Genomic DNA, 12,591 nt, shown 5'->3' with positions numbered 1-12,591 from the left:
TGTTTATTAGCCAATATTAGGTCAAGGTTCTCCTGTGGCATGATGTTTTGTAATTTGCCTTTATAGCGTGGATCCAGGATGCTGGCCAACCAGTAGTCGTCATCGTTCATCATTTTGGCAATGCGGGGGTCCCTTTTTAGGATCCACAAGGCATAATCTGACATGTGGGCCAATGTTCCTGGTGTCAATGATGCACTGCGAGTGCTGGGTGGAGGAGCACTTTCTGGCAAATCCACATCCCTCCAGTCACGCACAAACCCTGTACCAGACCTTGCCACGCCAACATTTTCACTTGCCCCACGAGATGCATCCTCCTCCCCAAAGTAATCATCCCCATCATCCTCCTCCTCCTCCTCTTCTTCCTCCACCTCGTCCAGGAGAGGTCCCTGAGCAGACAATGGCTGAATGTCATCAAGGATTCCCTCCTCCTCTTCCTCCTCATCAACATTGGCTGCAGACGCCTGCTCCTTAAGGTGCGTCAAAGTTCGCATGAGCAGACGCATAAGTGGGATGCTCATGCTTAGAATGGCGTCGTCTGCGCTTACCAGCCGTGTGCATTCCTCAAAACACTGAAGGACTTTACAAAGGTCTTTCAGCTTCGACCACTGCACACCTGTCAACTCCATGTCTGCTCTCAAAGTGCCTGGCCGTGTATCCTCCCACAAATGCATTATGGCCTGCCTCTGCTCGCACAGCCGCTCCACCATGTGCAGGGTGGAGTTCCACCTTGTTGCAATGTCGATAATGAGGCGGTGGTTGGGAAGGTGGAGCAATCGCTGCAGCTTCTGCATACGAACGGAGTGTACAGGCGACCGGCGGATGTGCGCGCACAGTCTTCGCACCTTCTGGAGCAGGGCTGTTAACTCCGGATAATTTTTGAGGAAGCACTGCACCACCAGGTTCAAGGTGTGAGCCAAGCAAGGTATGTGGCTGAGTTTTGAAAGGGCTATGGCTGCCACAAAATTACGGCCGTTATCACTAACAACTACCTTGCCTGCCTCAAGATGTACACTGCCCAGCCATGACTCAGTTTGTCGCTTCAAGTACTCGGCCAGCACCTCGGCGGTGTGTCTGTCGCCCAAACACATCATCTGCAACACAGCCTGCTGACGCTTTCCACTAGCTGCTCGATAGGGGGACACATTGTGTGCAACAGTGGCAGCTGCAGATGGAGTGCTCGTACGACTGCGCTCTGTGGCCGAGCTTTCGCTTCTGGAGGAGGTGGAGGAGGAGGAGGGTCGAACGCCTACAGCCAACTGTTTCCTATACCGTGGGCTAGGCAGCACTGTCCCACCACCGCTGTCCCCTGTGGACCCTGCATCCACCACATTAACCCAGTGCGCAGTGATGGACACGTAACGGCCCTGGCCATGCCGACTGGACCATGCATCAGTTGTGAGGTGCACCTTTCCGCTCACTGACTGCTTGAGTGCATGGACAATGCGGTCTTTCACATGATGGTGGAGGGCTGGGATGGCTTTGCGAGAGAAGAAGTGGCGACTGGGTAGGTCATAGCGTGGTACTGCATAGGCCATGAGTTCGCGGAAAGGTGTGCTTTCCACCAACCGAAAGGGCATCATCTCAAACGAGATTAGTTTGGCAATGTGGGCGTTCAAACCCAGTGTACGCGGATGAGACACTGAGTACTTTCTTGACCTACTCATAGTGTCTGGGAGGGTGAGCTGGACTTGAGAGCTGCATATGGTGGAAGTAGCGGTGGACAGGGCGGACTGAGAGAGGGTTGATGATGGTGATGGAGTTGGTGTTCTTTCTGATGGCCTAGAATCAGTATTTCGTTGATATAACAGTGGGATTCCCTGACTGCTGTGGTCTTGCAACGACACCTCAACATTTGCTGCTGTGCTAACCGGTGGGCTTACAGTGGGGGAAACAATGTAGCGTTGCTGACTACCTTCGTTGTGATCAGTTGCACATGTGGCACTTGAGGTTTGGTGTTGTGTCCACGCTTGCAAGTGCATGCTGTTAAATGTCTAAGCATGCAACTGGTATTCAAATTTTTCAGATTTTTCCCTCGGCTAAAGGTCTTTGCGCACTTCTTACAGATAACCTTGGCCTGATCATGAGGATTTTGTTCAAAAAAGTGCCACACTGCACTCTTCCTACTTTGGCAGACATTTTGCGGCCTAGCACGCTGTGATCTTTTGACCCTCTGGACAAGCTGTCCAGCAACTCTTTTGATGTTTGGAACCTGTCTTTGGAGTGCTCCGGGCCTGCCAGATAACAGCTGTTGCGATGTCGATGTCTGCTGTGGATGCTCCTCATCTGAGCTATTGGAAGCAGCACCCTCTTCCCCCAATGGATGCCAATCTGGGTCAACAACTGGGTCATCCATCACCTCCTCTTCTATGTCATGTGCACCTTCCTCTGTGTCACCGTGTATGGTGGTATAGTGTGCGGGAAGGGGCACCTGAGTCTCATCAGGGTCAGAATCTGGCTCTGTACACTGCGAGGACAATGTAGTGCTCTGAGTGAATGTACCAGCAGAATCATCCATCAGCGGCTGTGCATCAGTGCACTCCATGTCAGATTCATCTTGGCCTGGGTAATTCACCATTTGACTTGATAATCCAGGCATGTTATGTGAAAACAGCTCCATGGAGTAATCAGTAGTATGGCCTGCGTCATCCTTCAATCTTGGTTGGGGTGAAGGACACAAGGAAAGGTGTGGTTCATGAACATGAGCCTCCAATGACGACTCAGTGCTTTTACTTTTTACAACTGAAGAAGAGGAGGCGATAGAGCTGGAGGCTGAGTCAGCAATGTAAGACAAAACTTTTTCCTGATGCTCTGGCTTTAAAAGCGGTTTGCCAACTCCTAGAAAACTAAGCGTTCGAGGCCTTATGTAGCCAGACGATGATGCAGGGTCAGCACCTCCTGCATTCGGTCCTATTTTGCTCTTGCCACTACCATCAGATCCACCACCAACACCATCATTACCAGCTGCCAACCCCCGCCCAATTCCACGGCCTCTTCCACCAGCCTTCCTCATTTTTGGTAGAAATGTAGACAAAATCCAACAAACTATATAGTAATGTAAAACAAGGTACAAGGTGTCTATAGGGCAGGGGAGATTTTGAATTTCTGCACACACTTGTGGACAGTGGACACTTTTGGATTGTGTGAGGCCCACTGATATCTGAGCGCTATGTGACAGGCTCGAAGGCACTGCTGTGACAAAAGTGACTAGAGGATAAGGGAGATTTTGAATATCTGCACACACTTTTGGACACTGGACACTTTTGGATTGTGTGAGGCCCACTGATATCTGAGCGCTATGTGACAGGCTCGATGGCACTGCTGTGACAAAAGTGACTAGAGGATAAGGGAGATTTTGAATCTCTGCACACACTTTTGGACACTGGACACTTTTGGATTGTGTGAGGCCCACTGATATGTGAGCGCTATGTGACAGGCTCGATGGCACTGCTGTGACAAAAGTGACTAGAGGATAAGGGAGATTTTGAATTTCTGCACACACTTGTGGACAGTGGACACTTTTGGATTGTGTGAGGCCCACTGATATCTGAGCGCTATGTGACAGGCTCGATGGCACTGCTGTGACAAAAGTGACTAGAGGATAAGGGAGATTTTGAATATCTGCACACACTTTTGGACACTGGACACTTTTGGATTGTGTGAGGCCCACTGATATCTGAGCGCTATGTGACAAGCTCGATGGCACTGCTGTGACAAAAGTGACTAGAGGATAAGGGAGATTTTGAATCTCTGCACACACTAGTGGACACTGGACACTTTTGGATTGTGTGAGGCCCAATGAATATCTGAGCGCTATGTGACAGGCTCGATGGCACTGCTGTGACAAAAGTGACTAGAGGATAAGGGAGATTTTGAATTTCTGCACACACTTTTGGACACTGGACACTTTTGGATTGTGTGAGGCCCAATGAATATCTGAGCGCTATGTGACACGCTCGATGGCACAGCTGTGACAAAAGTGACTAGAGGATAAGGGAGATTGGATTGCTTTTAAAAAAGCAGTTTGCGGAGCAGTGGGTAAACAGCAATGCCAGCCTGTCAGGAAGCCTTAAAAGGCAGCCCAACAACCAACACCACTGATACACCACTATATAGCCTCCCCTTGCACTGCACACACAGTGACTGGTGTGTTGTTCAGGCCAAATCGCTAGCAGCAGAAGCAGTTTTTTTGTCTTCTTCCCTGCCTAACTCTCTCCCTACAGAATCAGCAGCAACCTCTCCCTATACTAAGATCGGCAGAAGTAAGATGGCGGTCGGCGTGCACGCCCTTTTATACCCCCTGTGACGCCCACCAAAGCAAGCCAATCACTTGCATGCCCTTCTGAAAGATGGTGGTGACCCGTGCCTAGGTCATCACGTTGCCCACAGTGTCCGTGTATCCTGATTGGCTATAAAAGAGCGCAAAACAAACTTTTGAAACGCGACTTTGGCGCGTAAGTCGCCGACCTCGTGGCCGACCTCATCCTAGGGTCGGGTTTCGTTTCATGAAACCCGACTTTGCCAAAAGTCGGCGACTTTTGAATTTTTTCGACCCGTTTCGCTCAACTCTACTCATCACTACCTACTTGCTGTAATTCTTTAAATGCTTTATTTTTGTCCCTTATTGCTCCCCTTACAGCTCTATTTAGCCATAGTGGTCTCCTCCTATTTCTCGCATGTTTATTCCCATACGGTATATATTGGGCACAGCTCCTATTCAGGAGGATAATAAACGTCTCCCTTTGTCTTTGTGTATTTTTATGTCTCAGGATATCGTCCCAGTAATTGCACCAAGATCATCTCTCATCCGTTGGAAATTTGCCTTCCTGAAGTTTCATGTCCTTGTAACCCCTCTACTACACATCTTATTAAAGGATACATGAAAACTTATTAATTTGTGATCACTATTACCCAAGTGACCCCCAACCCTTACATTTGATATGCGGTCTGGCCTGTTGGGTAATATTAGGTCTAGCAGTGCCCCCCCTCTTGTTGGTCCTGGACCAGTGGTGAAAGGTAATTGTCTCTCATCGTTGTCAGACACCTATCACCTTTGCTGAACTGCAGGTTTCGGTTCCCCAATGTATTTCAGGGTAGTTGAAGTCCCCCACAATAATGACTTCTCCTTGAGTCGCAGCTTCATCTATTTGCTTTATGAGGATATTCTCTGTTGCTTCCATTATTTTTGGAGACTTATAACAAACCCCTATCAGTAATTTATTATTTTTCCCCCTCCCCTTATCTCCCCCCACAGGGACTCTACATTTCCATTAGATTCATATATATTATCACGAAGGATGGGTTTTAAGGATGATTTTACATATTAACACCCCCCCTTCGCTTATTTGTTCGGTCATTTCTGAACAGACTATAGCCCTGTAAATTAGCCGCCCGGTCACGGCTCTCGTCCGGCCATGTCTCAGATATCCCCACCATGTCAGAATTATGCTCCAACAACATTAACTCCAATTCCTCCATTTTGTTGGCGAGGCTTCTGGCATTAGTATACATGCACTTTATGTATCTCTCTGTACCTCTATTCTTTCTTATTACCTGTTCTAACCCCACCCCCCATGCCACCCCCACCCCCAATGTCATTATTTGTGCCCAGGTCTCTATCTGCACTGTCTTCCCCTCCTAAAAAAGGAATACCCTCCCCCCGTCCCTAGTTTAAACACTCCTCCAACCTTCTAGCCATTTTCTCCCCCAGCACAGCTGCACCCTCCCCATTGAGGTGCAGCCCGTCCCTAGCGTAGAACCTGTAGCCAACTGAGAAGTCGGCCCAGTTCTGCAGGAACCCAAACCCCTCCTTCCTACAGCAATTCCTGAGCCACTTATTAACCTCCCTAATCTCCCGTTGCCTCTCTAGTGTGGCACGTGGTACAGGAAGTATTTCCGAAAATACCACCTTGGAGGTCCTTGCTTTAAGCTTACAGCCTAATTCCCTGAAATCATCTTTAAGGACCTTCCACCTACCTCTAACTTTGTCATTTGTGCCAATGTGCACCATGACCGCTGGATCCTCACCAGCCCCTCCCAGTAATCTGTCAACCCGATCAGCGATGTGTCGGACTCGAGCGCCAGGTAGGCAGCACACCGTTCGACGATCCCTGTCTTTGTGACAGATTGCCCTATCTGTTCCCCTAATAATTGAGTCTCCCACTACCAGCACCTGTCTGGCCTGCCCTGCTCTCCTATTTCCCCCCTTACTGGAGCAGACACTCCTCCGGCTTTCAGAGGACATGCCTTGCTGCAGCAGTGCTACTCCTGCACTGACACTCCCCTCATCTGCCAACTTAGCAAACTTATTGGGGTGTGCCAGATCAGGACTTGCCTCCCTGGTGCTCTTCCCTCTACCCCGCCTTCTCTCACCCAGCTGGCTGCTTCACTGTCCTGCAGATCCAACCTAGCATCCCCCCTCATCTATCCCAGTGAGCGTCTGCTCAGTGAGCAGAAGACTCCTTTCCATATTGTCTATGGATCTCAGTGTTGCCAGCTGCACATTTAGATCCAGTATCTGGGCTTCCAAATGCACAACATGCTCACATCTTGCACAGCAGTATGCACCCTCCACCGGCTGTTCAAGGATTTCATACATGCGGCAAGACGTGCACTGGATGGCATTGGCAATAGTGGAGCACATCCTAATGGGGATTGCACCAGACAATAAGATAAGCAAAAATAAATAAAAAGTATGAATAAAATATAACAGCAATTCAGTAATACCTCCCTTGGAAACTTCCTAAATCCAAAGTCACTGAATCTCAAGTCACACACTTACCACAGTTTGCACTTACGCTCAGGTCACACTCAGCTCGTTCACACTCGCTCAGGCAGATTTAAAATATTTTTTTTCCCCTTTCACCAGCACACCACCTTGCTGCTCAATGCACTTCCAAAAGGGTTAGGGTCTTGAGTCAGCGCCAAGCGGTGACACTGCATAGCGCCGCAGTGCTCCCAGCACCTATTACACGCTCAGCCAGAGTGTCCTCTGCACGAGACACCTCTATACCGGATACACACAGTGTCCATCTCAGCAGTGCCGTGCGCAGTTATTGTGCTTTCCAGCACTAAGCTTGAGCTGGTTAGTGGCATCCGCCAGGGTGGCGCTGTACACACACAGTGCGGTAACACCACTGTCGGCTGCTCCCAGCGTTTCTCTAGGGTTAATCCCTGGTGCCGCAGTAGCGGTTCCTTTAGCTGTAACCTGTGAGGTAACATGCTTTGGCGTCTCTTTCTGCGGCTTTGTGTTATAACAGAGATCGCTCCTGTGCACACCGACAAGCATGGTTGGGTTGAACAGGTCCGTCACAGTTTATTAATAAGCAGAGAGAGGCCATGTACAATTCGCAACAGACTCATAGCTGGAAGCCCCGTCACTGACCGCTGGGCAAGGAAGCTGATGAGAGGTTACGAACCTTGCCCCCCTATATACTACCGCCACGGAGGATCATGTGTATGACCTACACAGGACTCCGACCCCCACACATCATTAAGACCTGTTCAATGCCATCCTGCAAATTAGATAAATATACATCTAGCCCGATATCTGTAAGGTGAACGCTGTCCGGTCTCAGGAATATTGAGTTGTCTTTTTCCAGATTGTGGTGGTGAACCACAATGCCATAGTTTTCTTTGACAAACTTTGCCATCTTCGAGTTGATCTTTCTCCTTGATTTGTCGATGGCTTTAGGGTCTTTAGCTCCATGCCAGACCATTCGTGATTAGAGCTGAGCGATACCGTCCGATACTTCAAAGTATCGTATCGGATGGTATCGGCCGATCTTTAAAAAAAGTATCGGTATCGCCGATTCCGATACCGGAAGTCCCATTCAAGTCTATGGGACTTCCGGTATCGGAATAAGAAAAACCCTTTCCTGCCCTTGTACAGCCTCTCTGGGGTCTGTACGGGCCTTTCGGGGGGCTGTGCCGGTCTGCCAGGGGGTCTGTGCAGGCTCCGGTGGTCTGTGCCGGCCTGCCGGGGGGCTGTGCAGGCTCCGGTGGGCTGTGCCGGCCTGCCGGGGGGCTGTGCCGGCCTGCCGGGGGGCTGTGCAGGCTCCGGGGGGCTGTGCCGGCCTGCCGGGGGGCTGTGCCGGCCTGCCGGGGGGCTGTGCAGGCTCCGGGGGGCTGTGCCGGCCTGCCGGGGGGCTGTGCCGGCCTGCCGGTGGTCTGTGCAGGCTTCGGGGGTCTGTGCAGGCATCGTCCGATGGGACTACAAGTCCCATCGGGCGATGCCTGCTACCATGACAGTGATTGACACATTAGCCAATGATGGGACAGTAGTAGTCCCATCATTCGGCTAATGTGTTAAATGTAAAAAAAAAAAAAAAAAAATTACATGCTACATACATACAACATGCATACTACATACATGCTACATTCATACTACATACTACATACATGCTACATTCATACTACATACTACATACATGCTACATTCATACTACATAAATACTACATGCAACATACATACTACATATATACTACATACATACTACATACATACTACATGCATGCTACATACATACTACATGCTACATACTACATACATACTACATGCATGCTACATACATACTACATGCTACATACTACATATATACTACATGCATGCTACATACATACTACATGCTACATACTACATACATACTACATGCATGCTACATACATACTACATGCTACATACATACTACATATATACTACATGCATGCTACATACATACTACATGCTACATACATACCACATATATACTACATGCATGCTACATACATACTACATGCTACATACATACCACATACATACTACATGCATGCTACATGCTACATACATACTACATATATACTACATGCATGCTACATACATACTACATATATACTACATGCATGCTACATACATACTACATATATACTACATGCATGCTACATACATACTACATACATACTACATACATACCACATATATACTACATACATACAATACATTCATACAATACATACATAGACATACAGTACATATAACATAGAGTAACATACTTACCAATACTTGTCACATTGTTCCCCGAAGCCATTGTCTTTCCGGAATAAATATTAACATAACAAACCACAAAAATACTCACCCACGATCCGAAGCAGTCCACGAGTGTGTCCCACGACGATCTTGGGTAGAGAACTGCAGCATCAGATGATGCTGTCGTTCTCTACGGGCTGCAGGAATCCAATGACGGAAGGTAGGTATCCTTCCGCACTGTATTCCTCCGCCACTTAAAAAAAAAAAAGTCCCTAGTCTCACTTTATGCCATTGCTGTGTGGGAATTTCCCACATGTAGTATGTATGTAGCATGTATGTAGTATAAATGGTGTTATGTATGTAGCATGTAGTATGTATGTGGTATGTATGTAGCATGTAGTATGTATGTAGCATGCATGTAGTATATATGTAGTATGTATGTATGTAGCATGTAGTATGTATGTAGCATGCATGTAGTATGTAGCATGCATGTAGTATATATGTAGTATGTATGTAGCATGCATGTAGTATATATGTAGTATGTATGTAGCATGTATGTATGTGGTATGTATGTAGCATGTAGTATGTATGTAGCATGCATGTAGTATATATGTAGTATGTATGTATGTAGCATGTAGTATGTATGTAGCATGCATGTAGTATGTATGTAGCATGCATGTAGTATGTATGTAGCATGCATGTAGTATATATGTAGTATGTATGTAGTATGTATGTGGTATGTATGTAGTATGTATGTAGCATGCATGTAGTATGTATGTAGCATGCATGTAGTATGTATGTAGCATGCATGTAGCATGCATGTAGCATGTATGTAGTATGTATGTAGTATGTATGTAGTATGTAGTATGTATGTAGCATGCATGTAGTATATATGTAGTATGTAGTATGTATGTGGTATGTATGTAGCATGCAGTATGTATGTAGCATGTATGTAGTATGTATGTAGTATATATGTAGTATGTATGTAGCATGTAGTATGTATGTAGCATGCATGTAGTATGTATGTAGTATGTATGTAGCATGCAGTATGTATGTAGCATGCATGTAGCATGTATGTAGTATGTATGTGGTATGTATGTAGCATGTAGTATATATGTAGTATGTAGTATGTATGTGGTATGTATGTAGCATGCAGTATGTATGTAGCATGTATGTAGTATGTATGTAGTATATATGTAGTATGTATGTAGCATGCATGTAGTATGTATGTAGTATGTATGTAGCATGCAGTATGTATGTAGCATGTAGTATGTATGTAGCATGCATGTAGTATGTATGTAGTATTTTTTTTTTTTTTTTTTAACATTTAACACATTAGCCGGATGATGGGACTACTACTGTCCCATCATTGGCTAATGTGTCAATCACTGTCATGGTAGCAGGCATCGCCCGATGGGACTTGTAGTCCCATCGGACGATGCCTGCACAGACCCCCGAAGCCTGCACAGACCACCGGCAGGCCGGCACAGCCCCCCGGCAGGCCGGCACAGCCCCCCGGAGCCTGCACAGACCACCGGCAGGCCGGCACAGCCCCCCGGCAGGCCGGCACAGCCCCCCGGAGCCTGCACAGCCCCCCGGCAGGCCGGCACAGCCCCCCGGCAGGCCGGCACAGACCCCCACAGGGTGCACAGACCACCGGCAGGCCGGCACAGCCCCCCGGCAGGCCGGTACAGACCCCGGGCAGTCCACACAGCCCCACCGGCAGGCCGGCACAGCCCCCCGGCAGGCCGGCAGAGACCCCCGGAAGGCCCGAAATGACGGCGCATCATGATGCGCACACACCGCGCATCATGATGACGTCAGTCTGTCAATCAACTTTGAACTTCCGATTCCGATGCCGAATTCCGATATTGAAAAAATATCGGAAGTCGGTATCGGAATTCCGATACAGCAAGTATCGGCCGATACCCGATACTTGCGGTATCGGAATGCTCAACACTATTCGTGATATAATATCGGACCACACCACCACCATATCTGGTATAAAACAAACAAACCGCTCTATGTCCGTTGACATTATTGTGTAGAGCTCTGCACCTGTTTTCTTGCACAAATCATTACCACTGGCGTGTAACACCAATATCAGCGGTCCTTTGGCCATCTTAGCAATTTTTACCACCTCCGGGAAGATCTGACGCCACCGGAGCCCTCTGATGCCTCTCCAGTTGACCTCTAGTTGTGGGAAGTAAAAATTTTTTCCACCAGGGCATATTTCGACTCTTTTCCATGCCCATTAAATAAAAGAATGTCTCAATACCCATACTGTGGGCTTATGACCGCCTGTAAGAGACAAGATGTGTTAGAGCAGGTTTGGTCTTATGTATCTTGCAAAGCATGCGGATTTCCAACGACCCAATCTCTGTACTTCAACTTCCGCTACACCGGCCCTAGCTGCTTCAGTGGCCGCACCTATTCTGAACGAATGCGTTCCTTATTCTTTTGGGTTCACGCTGACAGTTTCTAGACATTGTTTAAAAATTGCTTGAAATTGATATTTGGTAAGTGGGGACCCGTCGGTGTGTGAGAGAAAGAATCTACTTTCGTGTCTTATAACCGTATAGCGTCTATCTTAACAGGGCATAAGGGGCCATCTAAAGCCTTGACCAGAACCCACGACCCTCTACCCGTGAGGTCACATTTGGATTTCCGCACCCTAATGCGCAAAGCGTCGCTACATATTACAAGATCATTGATTAACCTGCCTACTGATGCTGGTTTTGATTGCAGCACTAATGCGTAGCGCCCCGAAGAATGCTATAACAAACGCAGTAGATATCAGGGTTAACTCGTATTGTGACCTGCATACCATTTTAGACATTGTGATATTATGCAACAGACTTAAAGAAACGGGGCGACGGCATTCCTGACCAGGTTGAAACCTTTAACGGCTTGCTTGATGAAAAAATATTTAGTTACGTTGGCCCATCCCATTAGCTGAAAGAAAAAGGCTACTCCCGATAAATGCCGTTGCACTAATGAACCTGACGCGCCTCTATGCTTAGGCTGTGTGCACACGCTGCGGATTTTGCTGCGGTTCCGCAGCGGTTTTGGCCGCTGCGGACCCGCAGCAGTTTCTGCTGCGGTGTACAGTACAATGATTCCCTATGGGAATCAAAAACCGCAGTGCAGACGGTGCGGAATTTTCCGCGCGGATTATCTGCGGTTTTCAATCCGCAGAAAGAATTGACATGTCAATTCTTTCTGCGGATTCTCCTGCGGTTTGCCATCTCCTCCATTGAGGAGATGAAAAACCGCAGGGCAAAACCGCAGAGCAATCCGCAGGTAAAACCGCAGGTCTTTTGACCTGCGGTTTCACCTGCGGATTGTACAAAATCCGCGCGGATGAATCCGCACCTTTTCCGCAGCGTGTGCACACAGCCTTAAGCTGATTCAGGAGTTCTATTACCACGTCACATCTCGCCCGATCAGACGTATTGACTGGTCTCCCTGTAATTACCGAGAACCATTCTTCCCATGCCTTACCATAAACCTGCCAGGTAGCCGGTGTCACTGAGGCGTGGATCAAGGGCATCAGTGATTGGCCACCGTGTCCCAAAGGGAGGGAGGAC

The sequence above is a fragment of the Dendrobates tinctorius genome, unplaced genomic scaffold (genome assembly GCF_039654945.1).
Source record: "Dendrobates tinctorius isolate UK_male_01 unplaced genomic scaffold, ASM3965494v1 ptg000235l, whole genome shotgun sequence".
Taxonomy (NCBI): Eukaryota; Metazoa; Chordata; class Amphibia; order Anura; family Dendrobatidae; genus Dendrobates; species Dendrobates tinctorius.
Note: the sequence above shows the minus strand (reverse complement) of the source record.